Here is a 15,715-nt window from a genome sequence, read left to right as displayed (position 1 = left end):
GGCTTATCTCCAATTATGCCTCAGCGGAGATGCTCCAGCCTAATTGGTTTCTTTTCCGTTTCTGTGATTTTTCGCTTCTATGCCTTTAATTATTGTGCTATTCCCTCTACCAGAAAGCCACTCCTTTTGGCACTATCTTTGCAGTTTCAGTGGTATCTATCTGTGTTTATTAGGATAATGTTAGCTTCTAAAGCAAACTGTAAAATTTCAATAACTTAGTAAAATAAAAAAGTTATTTCTTGCTCAATTAAATGTAGGTGCTCTGAATTAGGTTAGCGGTGTGGGATGTTGTGGTGGGTGTGAAACTCTGCTTTACAAAGGCATTCAGGACTACCATCTTCAGCACAAGTCTTCCAAGGTAAGACTTGGCATCAGCTTACAGCCAGCAAATGGGAGAAAAGATGGTAGAGAAAGGAAAGCTTTTTAATCACCTCAGCCAAAGGTGAGCATATGTGCACGTTTCCTTGGTGAGAACTAGTCACATGATCTAACATTATTTCATTGGGGATTGGGAAATACGGTCCCTGGATAAGCATCTACTACACAACATTATATATGATCGTGGGAGCATGAATCTTTGGTGGATAGTTAGTGATCTCTGCCAAGCCACTTTCCATGGCACACCTCCTTGCTGTTGTATGCCATCAAGTTGAATCCAACTCACAGTTACCATATAGGACAAAGTAGAACTGGCCCATAGAGTTTTCAAGGCTGTAAATCCTTGTGGAAGTAGACTGCCACATTTTTCTTCTTCAGAGCAGCTGGCGAGTTCGAAGGTTTGAACCACTGGCCTTTGTTTAACAGCTGAGTACTCAACCACTGTGCCACCAGGGCTCCTTGGCACATCTCCATACTACCACCTTCCTATTCAGATAAGCTCTGTCCCCCATTCAACTTTTGTTTGTTTCATCTATTATCAGGTTGTAATGTGGTCTTTGTTCTTGTTATTGTTAGCTGCCAGCAAGTCAGTTTTGACTCATGTTGCTGTTGTTAGGTGCTGTCGAGTCAGTTCCAACTCATAGCGACCCTATGTACCACAGAATGAAACACTGCCCAGTCCTTTGCTGTGCTCACAATCCTTGTTATGCCTGAGTTGCAGCCACTGTGTCAATCCATCTCGTTGAGAGTCTACCTCTTTTCTGCTGACCCCGTACTTTACTAAGCATGATGTCCTTCTCCAGGGATTGATCCCTCCTGACAACAGGCCCAAAGTATGTAAGATGCAGTCTCGCCATCCTTGCTTCTAAGGAGCATTCTGGTTGTACTTCTTCCAAGACAGAGTAGAACTGTCTCAAAGGATTTTCTTGGTTGTAATCTTTGTGAAAGCAGATTGACAGGTCTTTCCCCGACAGAGCTGCTAAGTGGGCTCGAAGTGCCAACTTTTTGGTTAGCAGCCAAGCATTTGCGTTGCCAGGGCTCTCTCTAATATGGTCTACCAGGCATTTATTATATGTCTATTTTTATTCCTTCTCTTTTTACTTGATTTCTGTTTTTACTGACAATATTCATTTTATTCATTGAAGTCATAAATGAAAAAAACCTTGTGTTGGATTTCATTTTGAATTTTTGTGCAGGAAATGATTTTTTGAGCAAATGTACCAATTTTCTTGTCCCTGTACTGTTAAGGCATTTAGATAATGTAAAGAATAGACTAAGTGAATGTTCCCTGAAATATAATATTCCTGAGGTAAGTGCAATATTCATAGATATTCCTTGCTATAAATACATTATATTATAATACATTGTATTATATTATAAACACGTTATAAATACATTATATTATAAATACATTATAATCTTAGAATGTGTATGGTTACATAATTTGCAAAACTATCACTGAATTTTATCACTTGATTTTATACCAGGCCCTTTCTCTGGTGCTCTCAGATCTTTAAGCACTGGTTCCCACATGAACGGTGCTGACATGAACCCGAGTTATCAGAGAATATATTGCCAGATAAAGTCTTCTCCAACCATAACCTGGATCCAGGAACTATGATTCTGACAACTTAGCTATTGCATCCAGTGGTCTGTCAACATTCTGTAAAGGGCCAGATAGTAAATATTATCAGCTTTGCAGGCCATATGGTCTCTGTCACAACTAATCAGGTCTGTCCTTGTAGGGCAAAAGCAGCCATCCAAACCCGTTGCTATCGAGTTGATTCCGATGCATAGAGACCCTATAGGACAGAGTAGAACTGCCCCATAGGATTTCCAAGGAACAGCTGATGGATTCAAGCTGCCAACCTTTTGGTTAGTAGCCGAACACTTAACTACCGTGCCATCAGGGCATAGACAATATGTAAATGAATGGGCATGGCTGTGTTGCAAACAACACTTTAAAAAAAGAGTAAGCCCACAAGCTGTATTTTGCCAGTCCCATTATTAGTTTGATAATATTTGAAAAATTTTAGATGACTTTTGGTAATGACTGGGTACACTGAGCCTGAAGGAAAACTCATCTTTTCTTCAATCCACAGCTATTGATCCATGTATCCCACCATCTAACCATTCATTTAAGAGGGTCCAAGTGACAGTGGGTATGCAGTAATATTTTGTCAAATCCATCCACTATGTTGGAAAGGTAACCCAGTATGCATTTTCTATAATTGTGTATCAATATTCCTTTATCTGTGGAAGACAATGTGTAGAAATATCAGTCAAACAGCATTATTTTGGCAGAAAGATATTAAGACAAAAAGCCTAAGAGTTACAGTTGATTCCTTCTTTTCCTTACTCTTAAGATACAATCTATTAACAAGTCCTGTCATTTATATTCCTAAAATATATCTCAAATATCTACATAATTTATTATTCCAGTGCTTACAACCTTGGTCCAAATCACCATTCTCTTTCCTCTGGCCTATTGAATAGCCATGCTATCAGTCTTAACTCCTAAAGACTCTTCTTCACAAAGCAGCTAGTGATCCTTTAAAGCATAAGTCATACAATGCTGCTAGCCTAGCTAATATCCACTATTGGCTTCTTATTGTCCTTAAAATAACGTTAAACTGTTGCCATCACAATCACGATTCTTCTGACCCCTATCTGTCTTTCCAAGTTTACCTCACACCACCATCCTTCTCATTCAATAATACGCTAACCATACTGGCTTCTGGCTTGTTCCTCAAATACACCAAATTCTTTCCTGCTTCAGGGACTTTCACTATCTCAAAATGTGTTTCTCTGACTGGAATGCATTTCTGGTATTTGCAGAAATGGCACTTTTTCCTTCTTTTTCTTTTCCATCACCATCTCCTCAAAGAGGTCTTCTCCGGCCAACCAATCAAAAGTACCAGTATTGTCCAATATTCCTCCATCACAGTCTATCTTAGCTTATTTATGGTCTGGTTTCCCCTCATAATGGGATATCCATTTGAGCAGGGTTCTTTTCTCACCTATCTACAGCTTTAGTTTCTTTATGCATTGTATAATAATTTAAACAACCTAGGAACTCGGTTTCTTCTTATTATTTTTATAGGAACTCAAGAAATAATCTTTGTGAGATTAGAAAGTTATTCAAATAAATCATCAAAGATTTTCTAGCTTTGCATCATTTTTTTGGATTTAAAATAGACGGAATCTGAAGTAAGGCTTACTGGGTTTAAATCCTAGCCTTGCCATTTCCTAGTCTGACTTAGGGCAAGTTGAGTATCTTAATTACCTCATGCTACTGTTAACAGAAATATCACAAGTGGGTGGCTCGAAAGAACAGAAACTTATTTTTGCACAGTTACAGAGGATAAAGATCCAAATCAGGGTCTTGGCAGCGTAGATTCCTTCCATGTTAGTTGTCCCAGATGCTCCTAGTTCCTTGGCTTGCAAAAGATCATCACATGAAATTTTTCTTCCCTTATCCGTGTCTCTGTGTCTATTTTAGTCTTTTTATAATTCAGAAGTTATTAGGTTTAGGGTGCACCCTACACTGGTATGTCCTTGTTAACACAACAACAAATAAAACCCTATTTCCAAGCAGGATCAAATCCACAGGTACAAGGACCAGAAATTTAATATATATTTTTGAGAGATGTAATTTAACCCATAACATTGAGTAATCTCTTTGTTATTCAATTTCCACATCTATAAAATGGAGGTAATATTCATACCTATGGCGCTGGACTGTTATCTTGATTGAAGGAGTTATACATAACGTATTTAGAACTACACCTAGCACACAGTAAATGTTATGTAAATATTTTCTGTTATTATAATTATTATTGTTTAAGATATGTAAGGTACAGTGTTAATTGCTGTAATTGAGCCAATGATTACGGCCATTTTCTCTGTCTACGAGGACTTTACTATAAAGCTAAGAAGACTATCTAAATAAGTTATTAAAATAATATTCAACTTACCAATTTAAACCAAATGAGATGATATAAATATATATTTTCGTAATAATAACGATGATAACAAAAATTTTTTTGTACCTATAAAGATATTTGGTGCCCTTGTGGCACAGTGGTTAAGCGTTTGGCTGCTAGCCAAAAGGTCAGCAGTTGCAATCCACCAAGGGCTCCATGGAAACTCTATGGGGCAGTTCTACGCTTATGGGGTTGCTATGAGTGAGAATCAACTCAACAGCAACGAGTTTGGTTTGGTTTGGTAAACGTATTTAACATGAGTAGGCATCATACAGTTATTGCCAAGTGAATGGTACTACAAAAACAACTAATGTGCTTAGTACTGATTTCACCAACCCCCATCATCTGGCTTATGAGCCAGTGCTCCAAGAAGTATTATTTACAAGGAGTTATTCACCTGAGTTTACAGGTTAACTCCCCTGAACTATATTTCTAAAAAACAAGAGATCTTTCATGTTGGGAAGAGATAGAATGGCAGGCATAAATCCCCTGAATACAGTATAGCTCAAGCCTCTTAGCTGGCACCCCAAAATTTAGGACCAACATGTCCTTATACCCTCATGTGGTTTTCTCATGGAGAAATTCTTGAGCCAAACTTTCCGTTCACTTTTGCCATTAAAATCTCTTGATATGCAAAGACTGAGACTGAGATTTAGAGATGTTATTAGAACATACCATTTTCCCTAGCTACCATTGGGGAATAGCCAGACTCTCAAGCATAATAGATGGAAAAGAATGTGGTTTCTGAGCCCACCTGGCCATCTGTGCTAGGCAGTTCCAAGAAAACACCTGGAAAAAAACTCATTTTGCTTGCAAATTTATAAATTTGGTTCTAAATTCTCTGTTTAGTAGTCCTCCACTGGGCATCAGAGATGCTAAGTGGTAATGACAAAGTCAGATATGCACATTTAGGTGATTATTTTGGATTCCAAACACCTGTGCCAGGAGTTGGCTGCTATTCAATAACCCCAGTTATTCCCCAGCTGCCATGTGACTTTTTCATACGTAAGCTAGGCAAAGGTCATATATCTCACCCCATTCCTGTTCACACAGGCCCTATCTCTGATTTTCAGGTCTTTATATAATTGCTTCAATCAATGCTGTAACACATTAAGTGAATATTTATGGAAAATCAATTCAGAAGTCTATAATTAGCAAGTACTGCAAGCCTGGAGATGTTAATGCAAATCATTTAACTCCAGGTAGAAACTGATCTATAATAAAACTTGTATAAAATTACCTATGACATTTGCCAATACTGACTTATTTGATGCTCAATTTTGGTTTTTAGTTTATTTATTTGTGATAGTGTATATTTTTTATATTATGGAAACCCTGGTTGCATAGTGGTTAAGTGCTACAGCTGCTAACCAGAGGGTCAGCAGTTCGAATCCAGCAGGCACTCCTTGGAAACTCTATGGGGCAGTTCTACTCTGTCCTACAGAGTCACTATGAGTCAGAATCGACTCGACTGCACTGGGTTGTTTTTTAGTGAATATTATGGCTTTATCTTACTTTCTCAAAACACGGTGATGAACAATCACCTAAAGTTATATTTGATCAAAATGGAATTGTTATCTTTGAATATGTAATTTAAACATTTTCAGTATTAAATTAGGAGCACGGGAAAATCAAATTCTGCCCTCCATTTGTGAAATAATTTTATCAGAAAGGCATTCTGAGAAAAAAAATTAACTATACTAACCTTTTCATTTTTAAGTTCTTACAGAGAACGTTTTTTTTCTGAAATGAATCAATGTCTCCCACTCTCTCTGTCTCTCTCATGGAATAACAGATTGTTATCAATTAAGGCCACCACCCTTCTGTCAGTTTGTTGTATTGTGGTGGCTTGTGTCTTGCTGTGAAGTGAGAAGTTAAGCAACTGGTGTTTCAAATACCAGCAGGCTCACTCATGATGCACAGGTTTATGCGGAGCTTCCAGACCAACAAAGACTAGGAAGGAATGTCTGGCTATCGACTTCTGAAAATTTGTCAGTGAAAATCATGTAGATCACAACAAAACATTGTGTAACTCGATTGCTTTGAGCACATCAAGAGAAGGGAACAATTGCTGGAGGAGGACATTGTGTTTGGCTAAGACAGATTGGTACAGTGATTGCAAGGATGGACTCAAACATACTTGAGATTGTGAGGATGACTCAGGACTGGGCAGGGTTTTGTTCTGTTGTACATGGGGTCACCATGGGTTGTAGTTGACGCGACAGCAGCTCATCTATCTACCTATCCATCTATCTCTCTGTATCAATTCAGGTTGGGTTCTGGCAATGACGCCAGAAATGAAACCAGAGTGACTGCTCCACAAAGTCAAGAACCAAAACTGAAACCTCTTTAGTATCTTTGTGTGGAATGAAGTAAATGCCTCAAAATTAGATAACATTTTCACATTACTGGTTCCCAAGCTTTTCTATGTATCTGAATCATCTGCGGAGACCAGGTGCTTATTAAAATGCAAATTTCCAGGCATCATCTATAGAAATTCTGATGCTATATGTCTGAAGTAAGCCCAGGAATCATAAAAAAAACAAAAACAAAACCCCAGATGATCCTTAAGCAAATGATCCAAAAAGCATTTTCGGAAACAACAATTTCTAGACCAAGAGGCTTTTCGATATTGCTTAAACATTCCTTTATATCTCTCCTGATGATTAATTTCTCAAGATCTTGTTTTTTTTCTTCCCAGGGCCAAAATCTCACCCCTTCTTTATTAATGATTGGAGGATAGCTTTGCTTCCTGACATTCGGGTAAAGCGGAGCCATCAGTCTGATGCTCCATCACGTTCAAAATAATTCTGACATAACACCCATTCACATCCTTTCTTCCATTTATGTGGAATAAGTAGAAAGGCAGTACAGTACAGTAGGACTGCCAAATTTCAGGTTAGACTTTATTGGTTTGAAATCCTGCATATGCCACTTACTAGCTATGCTGACTTTTGACAAGATACTTATGCTTGCTAAGAATTATTTCCTTTACCTGTAGGGTCACAAGAATAATAGTAGCTACCTCAAAGAGAATTAAATGAGTTAATGAGTACAAAGTGCTTAGAAGAGTATCTGGTACACAATAAGGCCTCACTAAGCAGTTGCTTCCAAGATAAGCACTAACATTGCTCTCTTGATCTCATTTTATTTCATTTTCTCCAGGATAAATCCATGAAGAAATTTTAAAGAGATATGAAAGAAATGAGTTTTACTCACTATTTTATTAGTACGTAGAATACAATGATCAGTGTTTTTTTAATACTTAATTTAAAATATATACTTTATGTCCTATATTTACCATTATACTAAAATAAACCAAACCCATTGCTGTCGAGTCAGTTCCAACTGATAGCGACCCTATAGGACAGAGTAGAACTAGCCCATAGGGTTTACAAGGAGCTGCTGGTAGATTCAAACTCCCAAGCTTTTGGTTAGCAGCCAAGCTCTTAACCATTATGCCACCAGGGCTCCATTTACCATGATAGATAACCATTTTGTGATTGTAATTTTACATTAGAGAGGATTAGAGTGGGATTGTAATACCCTTATCAGGTTTCCCTGGAGTGTGACCTCCCCACCGTTTCTCTCTCAAGAGATGAACGGGAAGCAAGCAGAGAGTTGGGAACCTCACACCACCAAGAAAGCAGTGCCAGGAGCAGAACACATCCTTTGGATCTGAGGTTCCTGTGCTGATATGCTCCTAGACCAAGGGAATACTGATGACAAGGGCCTTCCTCCAGAGCCGGTAGAGAGAAAGCCCGTGCCCTGAATTCTGACTTCTAGCCTACTGGACTGTAAGAGGATAAGCTTCTCTTTGTTAAAGCCATCTGCTTGTGGTATTTCTGTTATAGCAGTACTAGGTGACTAAGACATAGCTCAAGATGTTCTTTTCTTATGAAGCTTTCTGCCTTCTTTGTACTCAACTCTCTCATTCACTTGGCTCATCTATATCTCTTTTCCTGCATGGTTGTCTTGTATAGTTATTAAGTCTTACTCTGCTAATTCATTTTTTCTCTGTATTTGCCCCCTGTCTGTCTAGCTGGAATGAGAGAGCCACATCTTAAATTTTATCTTCACACCAATAAAAGATGGTGTAGCTTAATGATTAACAAGAAGGGTTCAGTAATTAGACTATCTGGAATAAAATACTGACAAAATCAATTACTAGCTTTACGATCTTAAACATATTTGTTAACTTCTCCTTGACCAAATTTCCTCATTTTTGAAAATCATGGTAATAATGGTACTTCATTCACCGGTAGTGTTGCTATGACTAAATAAGATTGTGCATATGAAGTACCTTCCATTGCATATGGCTCAAAGTAAGTGCACACAAAAAGTCCAGACGTATGAGCAAACTATACCTCTTACTAGACCCCTGAGAGTAGGGTTCACATTCCCATTCCCAGACACTTTAACCCAGAGTAGTTAAAACCAACTACCTTGGAGTTGACTCCGATTCATGGCGACTCCATATGTGTCAGAGTAGAACTGTGCTCCATAGGATTTTCAATGGTTGATTTTTCTGAAGTAGATTAACAGGACTTTCTTCCTAGGTACCTCTGTTATGTTGTTAGGCACCATCCAGTCAGTTCTGACTCATAACAACCCTATGTACAACAGAGCGAAACACTGCCCCATCCTTGGCCATGCCCACCATCATTATGCTTCAGCCCATTGTTGTAGCCACTGTGTCAATCCCTCTTGTTGAGGGTCTTCCTCTTTTTCGTTGACCCTGTACTTTACCAAGCATGATATCCTTCTCTAGGGACTGATCTCTCCTGACAACATGTCCAAATTCAAATCTCCAATCTTTTGGTTAGCAGCTGAGCATGTTAACCATTTGCACTGCCAAGGGAGCCCAGAGTAGTTAAAAGAGCTGTCAAAAACTCAGCAATAAAGCAGAAGCTCAGATACACTCCTCTGCCCTGTATTCTTTCCATCATGTCACTTTGAATCCTTATGGCCCCTGTCTACCTAACTTAGGGCCTGATTGACTAAAAGGTTGTAAGAGTCATTAGCATGGCTCAGTTTTCAAGATAGTCACAGAGCTAGAGAAGGAAGCAGGCCATTACATTTCTACTCAACTTACACAAGATAAGGAGTTCTACAGCGCCCCATACGAAAAGAATCAACTCTTAATTAGTTTTGTCCTCTGAAATACAAAACAAAATAAATAGATTGAGCTATTACCATGCTAGCTTAAAAAAAAAAATAATAATAAACAACAAATTTAGGATGGTGGTTTCCTGATGGATATCATGCTTTATTTCTAAAGTTGAGGCATAGATTCATTGCATTACTATTCAGAAGTTTTTATTTAATTAGATATTTAAATAAAATAGCATTTAGATGCTTATTAGCTAGATACACAGGAGTAAATGATGAAATAAACAAGTAAAGAATGATTGCCTCTGAGGAGCTAAATTTGGGAATGGGGTAGCCGGCGGAAGGTTCAGGAAACTCTTGTTTTTGGTTATAAGCCTTATGGTATTAGTTGACCTTTTTTAAAGTATGCATGTGCACTATTCACCAAATGCAAAACTTTAAAAAAAAAGTTGAAGAACAGCAGCTTAGCTAATGTTTTCATTGGTTTGGTTTTGGGGTTTTAATTTTTCCTTCTTGTTGTTTTCTACAGAGGAGCATCTAATTAGATGCTCACCGTATAGAACTCCTAGAGAAAGAGTAAAAAAGAAATTTGTGTTTTCGTTACCATACATATTAGTGGTTCTGTTTACACTATTCTGCTCTAGGTTTTTTTATTTTATGAGCTTTTTGGTTTGCACGAATATTTTCTGCCTTCTTGGTGTCTTTCAAAGCCTCATAATATTTTATTAAAGATCAATTCTTTTACCATTGTTACTTTCATTTCCATTCAGAATGTTTCTGTGAATCTAATAATCACAAATATAATTTGTTCTTTTTCAAGTAGCTTAGTAATTCATCTCAATGTGCCCTGGCATTCCAGTTCTGCTGGGTTTGTTTACCATTTCAGCAATCTGTACAGCATATGAATCAGTCAATCCCTGATTTCATTAAGATTCAACTTGCTTTAATGTAGCAAACACACTTGCCCCAGGTTTAGATACAATGAACTCAAGGATAGAAAACAGGTTGCTGCCGTCTAACGGAATTGTCATGTACACTATACTGCTTTGTCCTTGGTTTTATTTTTCATTTATCGATTCTTTATCTTGAGGGATAGCAAAGGGTACCAGCATTTAGATTAAGAATACAATTTACCACAAGAATTCCATTATTAAAAAAAAGAATACATTACGTACCAAAAAATCAAACCCGTTGCCGTGTAGTTGATTCCGATTCATAGCCACCCTGTAGGATACAGTAGAAATGCCCCATTGGGTTTCCAAGGAGTGGCTGGTGGATTTGAACTGCCAATATTTTGGTTAAAAGCCGTAGCTCTTAAGCACTGTGCCACCAAGGTTCCATACATTACATAGTCCCTGAAAATTTTAACCATTTAAAACAAACAAATAAACAAGCAAACAAAAATAAACAAGTGTCATGGATTGAATTATGCCCTCCCAAAATACCTGTCAACTTGGCTAGGTCATGATTCCCAGTATTGTGTGATTGTCTACCATTTTGTCATCTGATGTGATTTCCCTATGTGTTGTAAATCCTATCACTATGATGTAGTGAGATGGATTAGTGGCAGTTATATTGATGAGACCTACAAGATTAGATAGTGTCTTTAGCCAATCTCTTTTGAGATACAAAAGAGAGAAGCAAGCAGAGACATGCGGACCTCATACCACCAAGAAAGCAGTGCCAGGGAACAGAGTGCATCCTTTGGACCTGAGGTTCCTGCACTGAGATGCTCCCAGACCAGTGGAAGACTGATGACAAGGACCTTCCTACAGAGCCGACAGAGAGAGAAAGCCTTCCCCTGGAGCCAGTACCCTGAGTTCAGACTTTGAGCCTACTGGGCTATGAGAAAATAAACTTCTCTTTGTTAAAGCTATCCATTTGTGGTATTTCTGTTACAGCAGCACTAGGTGACTAAGATAACAGGGTTTCTTTAAAATCCTTGTATTATTGACCGTTCTCACAATGTAGAGCATTTAAATAAAGGAACAGTCTGTGCATATGGTAGAGAGTCCCTAGGTGATGCAAACAGTTACTGTGCTTGGCTGCTAACCAAAAGGTTGGCAGTTTGAGTCCACCCGGACACACCTCAGAAGAAAGACCTGGAGATCTATTTTGGAAAAACCTTTAATTGATATCACTATGGAGCACAGTTCTCTGACACACAGGGGGTTGCAATGAGTCCTAGTTGACTGAAGTGCAACTGGTTTTCTAGGCATATGGTTGTTTCAAATATTCCCCATTCATTTGCGTACTAAGTACTTTTTACTAACTGCATGACCTTGGGCAAATTATTTAATCTCTCCTTGCCTCTGTTTTCTCCTCTGTAAAATGAGGTTTAAACTAGTATCCACATTATAAAATTAAATTAATAATAATAATAGTTAACATTTACGTATAGCACTTACCATTTGTCAGGCATTATTTTATGCCCCTTGTGTATTATAATTATTTAATCTTCAGAACAACTCCCATGAGACAATTAACTAGTATCATCATTTCCATTTTATAGATTAGGAAACCAATGATGGGCGATTGAGATACAGTGTTTACAAGAGACATAGTTTCTACCCTTACGGATCTTAAACACAATATAGACTATAAACAAGTAAGCAATTACAATAAAATGTGACTAGTGTTGGTTAAGTGTTATGGCTGCTAACCAAGAGGTCAGCAGTTCTAATCTGCCAGGCGCTCCTTGGAAACTCTATGGGGCAGTTATACTCTGTCCTACAGGGTCATTATGAGTCGGAATCGACTCGATGGCACTGGGTTTGGTTTTTGGTTTAGTTTGGATATAAGCACATATGAGGTGTGATGGTAGGAGATACTAGAAGGCTGTAATCTAGAAGGTCAAGGAAAATGCCTCAGAATCAGAGCTGGCCTTATTTGATGAAGTAGTAAAAGCAGAGCTCCATGTGTTCTGAAGAAGACAGTTCTGAAGATGACAACAATGGTCTCAGCAGGTGTCCTTTGGCAGACGAGTGTCAAAGGACAGAGATGAAGAAAAGTCTTCATAGAATGAATGGAGAGTAGCTGGAGTTAATATCCTCTATTATTATTAATAGGTAACAATTGGACAGGGAAAGTTAGCAGAGAAGAAGCCAGCACTGGCCAAGTGCAGTGTGATTAGTTTGCACTGCACACCTCTGCTTTGACTGTCAGCTAGGCAGCAGAACAGGAAGTCCCTCCCTTTCACCCACCATCCCTTCGTACTTTCAGTCAATGAACGTGTGAGAGACTACTTTGTGCCAGGCACTGTGGGGAAATAGCAGTGGATATTACAGATATAGTCTTGTCCTCAGAGTCTCCACATTCCTAGATGAACATAAGAAAGTAAAGACTTTACTACTGATATTACAGTTCTTATACAGGGATTTTTTTTTTTAAGTGATATTCTAGAAAATGAAGACCTGGGTGCAGTTCTAATAGACATTTTCTTCAGCAGACGAGCTTAGTCAATAACCATGGTATAAAGAATGAATAGAATATGCAGAGAATGGTTAGACAGAGGGTGAAGCTTGCTAGTTGGACAACTCTAATAATGAACCAATATGGAATGAGTTTTAATCAAGCATATGAATCAACACTGGTCACTGTCCAGCAACAATAATGATGATGCTGGTAATAATACACTATAGTAATAATAGAAAAAAAAGAAATTATTTAAACAGGTCAGGCAGTATATTGAGTTTTTTACATAAAATGCCCCATTCAATCCTGAAAACATTCTATACATGAGAAACCTGAGAGTTGGAAGGGTTAGGTAACCAGCCGAAGGTCACCCATTAACGAAATGTCAAGACTGAGATTTAAATTCCTATGTGTCATGATACTTTTCGGACATCTTTAAAACTAGGCTTTATGCAACATCGCTCGGAAATAGTTTGGGTGAAATCCAATCTGTAAGCAGGAAGTGGACAAAATGACTCTTGAACAATACATTTTCATTTACTATTTTGCTTGTGATTAAGTTACATAGGCATTCAGAATTTAATAGAGAAATAATACTATACATATTTCAATTGTGTGGCACACATTTCTGTTTATCCAGGCAGTCTGATGAATCAATCCTCCCCTAAACATTTAAGCATGCCACACTTCCATTTTACACACACTGTTAGTCTTTATTACAATGAATCCTTGTTTTAATCAAGGTCATGGCAGAAAACAGCACACTCAAATGTGTTGATTGAGGAGAGTTTAATGAAGGGATCATTGACAAAGAGGTAGGGGAGAGTATAGAGGTCCCAACAGGAGATGCCGAAGCACCACAGAGCTCACAGAGAGTGGGATCATTGTTATCTCTAGACCTGCAAGGAGAGAGCAGAGCGCGGTTACTCCAAACTGAGAAGTCTTCCCAGCAGGTGCCCTAGCAACAGGTCCAGGAACTCAGCCCTATCCCACTGCAATCACAAGAGAGGGAGCTGGGAAATGAACACCCTGACCTCATTTTCCTCTATTGCTGATGTTGTTATGTGCCTTCGAGTTGATTCTGACTCACAGTGACCCCATGTGACACAGTAGAACTGTCTCATAGGGTTTTCTTGCCTGTAATCTTTCTGGAAGCAGATCACCAGGTCTTTCTCCCACGGAGTAGCTGGATAAGTCTGAACCACCAATGTCATGGATTGAGTTATGTCCCCCCAAAAACGTGTATACTAACTTGGTTAGGCCATGATTCCCAGTATTGTATGGTTGTCCTCCATTTTGTGATTGTAATTTTATGTTGAGAGGATTAGGGTGGAATTGTAACACCACCCTCACTCAGGGCACTTCCCTGATCCAAGGTAAAGGGAGCTTCCCTGGGTGTGGCCTGCATGACCTTTTATCTCTCAAGAGGTAAAACGAAAGGGAAGCAAGCAAAGAGTTAGGGACCTCATACCACCAAGAAAGCAGCACCAGGAGCAGAGCACATCCTCTGAAACTGGGGTCCCTGTGCCTAAGAAGCTCCTCAACCATGGGAAGACTGAGGACAAGGACCTTTCTCCAGAGCTGACAGAGAGAGAAAGCCTTCCCCTGGAGCCGAGACCCTGAACTTGGACTTGTAACCTACTAGACCGTGAGAAAATAAATTCTATTTCGTTAAAGCCATCTACTTGTGGCATTTCTGTTATGGCAGCACTAGATGACTAAGACAACCAGCCTTTTGGTTAGCAGCCAAGAGCTCAACAGTTGCACTAGCAGGTAACCTTGTCATTCTCTTCTAGTTCTCCTGATAGCCTCCCAGTGCCTCCCAGTACCTCCCAGTACCTGAACCCTACCAGAAGCTAGAGGGCAGGGGAGCCTGGATGATTCAGTACAAAAAATTCTGCCTCCTGGAGGCTGGAGGGGTGAGATTAAAGAAGTCCAGATGGTTTCATGGTTTCTTGCCATGAAAGGACAGTGGTGTTGGTGCTCACTCGGAAAGGAAGACAGCAGAGAAAGATGAGTGCATTTTGGAACCAAGAGTATTCACTTTAAATGAGTCCAATTTTAGAAAAAGTCTTCATTTCCTCATCACTTTTAGGCTTTTTACTAATTGTGAGTTGATTGTATTTAACTCTTGCATCTGTAAATCATAATTTTGAAGCAGTTCATGCAAACAGAAAGAAAGCAATAGCTCTTCTCCACCTGGGATACTATATTTAAATTTATCTGAAATGTACAGATTCTTCCATATTGGTATGTGTGTCTACATGGAGGAAGAGGATGATGAGTTTTCAGACCCTTCAAGAGATACTGAAGAAGCAAAATACAACAACCACAACAAAAAGAAGTATACAGCTAAATATCTATTGGATAGGGATGGGGAGAATTTGTTAACTACACCCCTGATTTCTATAATATGGAAGAAATTTCTACTTTACCACCAAAAATAAAAATATGGGAGAAATCCTTTACATCTCTTTCTTCATACCAATTGCTGCCTAGTGGATTCTGACTCCAGGCAACCCCATGTCCGCCAGAGTAGAACTGTGCTCCATAGGGTTTCCAATGGCTGATTTTTCAGAAGTAGATTGGCAGGCCTTTCTTCTGAGGTACCTCTGGGTAGCTTCAAACCACCAATCCTTCAGATAGCAGCCAAGCATGTTTCCATCACCCAGGGACTCCTTTTTCTTTGTCACTATTTCCCAAGGAAGGACTTGGTGACTTCACTGACAGGTAAGTGGTTCAAAGATTTCTCCCCCTCTCTCCCTCTTCCTCCCCATTCTTCTCCACAAGATACACAGCAATTCCTATTCCTCTGTGGACTGATC

At 38.9% G+C, this 15,715-nt stretch overlaps 1 protein-coding gene across 1 annotated transcript in view; it reads right to left on the bottom strand.

Moving 5' to 3' along the window:
* KCTD8 (potassium channel tetramerization domain containing 8) overlaps positions 1-15,715 on the bottom strand; it is a 347,133-nt gene that overhangs the window by 68,166 nt on the left and 263,252 nt on the right. The window lies entirely within an intron of this gene.

This window comes from Elephas maximus, chromosome 5 (genome assembly GCF_024166365.1).
Source record: "Elephas maximus indicus isolate mEleMax1 chromosome 5, mEleMax1 primary haplotype, whole genome shotgun sequence".
Lineage (NCBI taxonomy): Eukaryota > Metazoa > Chordata > Mammalia > Proboscidea > Elephantidae > Elephas > Elephas maximus.
The sequence above is the reverse complement of the archived record's forward strand: the minus strand, read 5'-3'. Positions and strand labels throughout refer to the sequence as shown.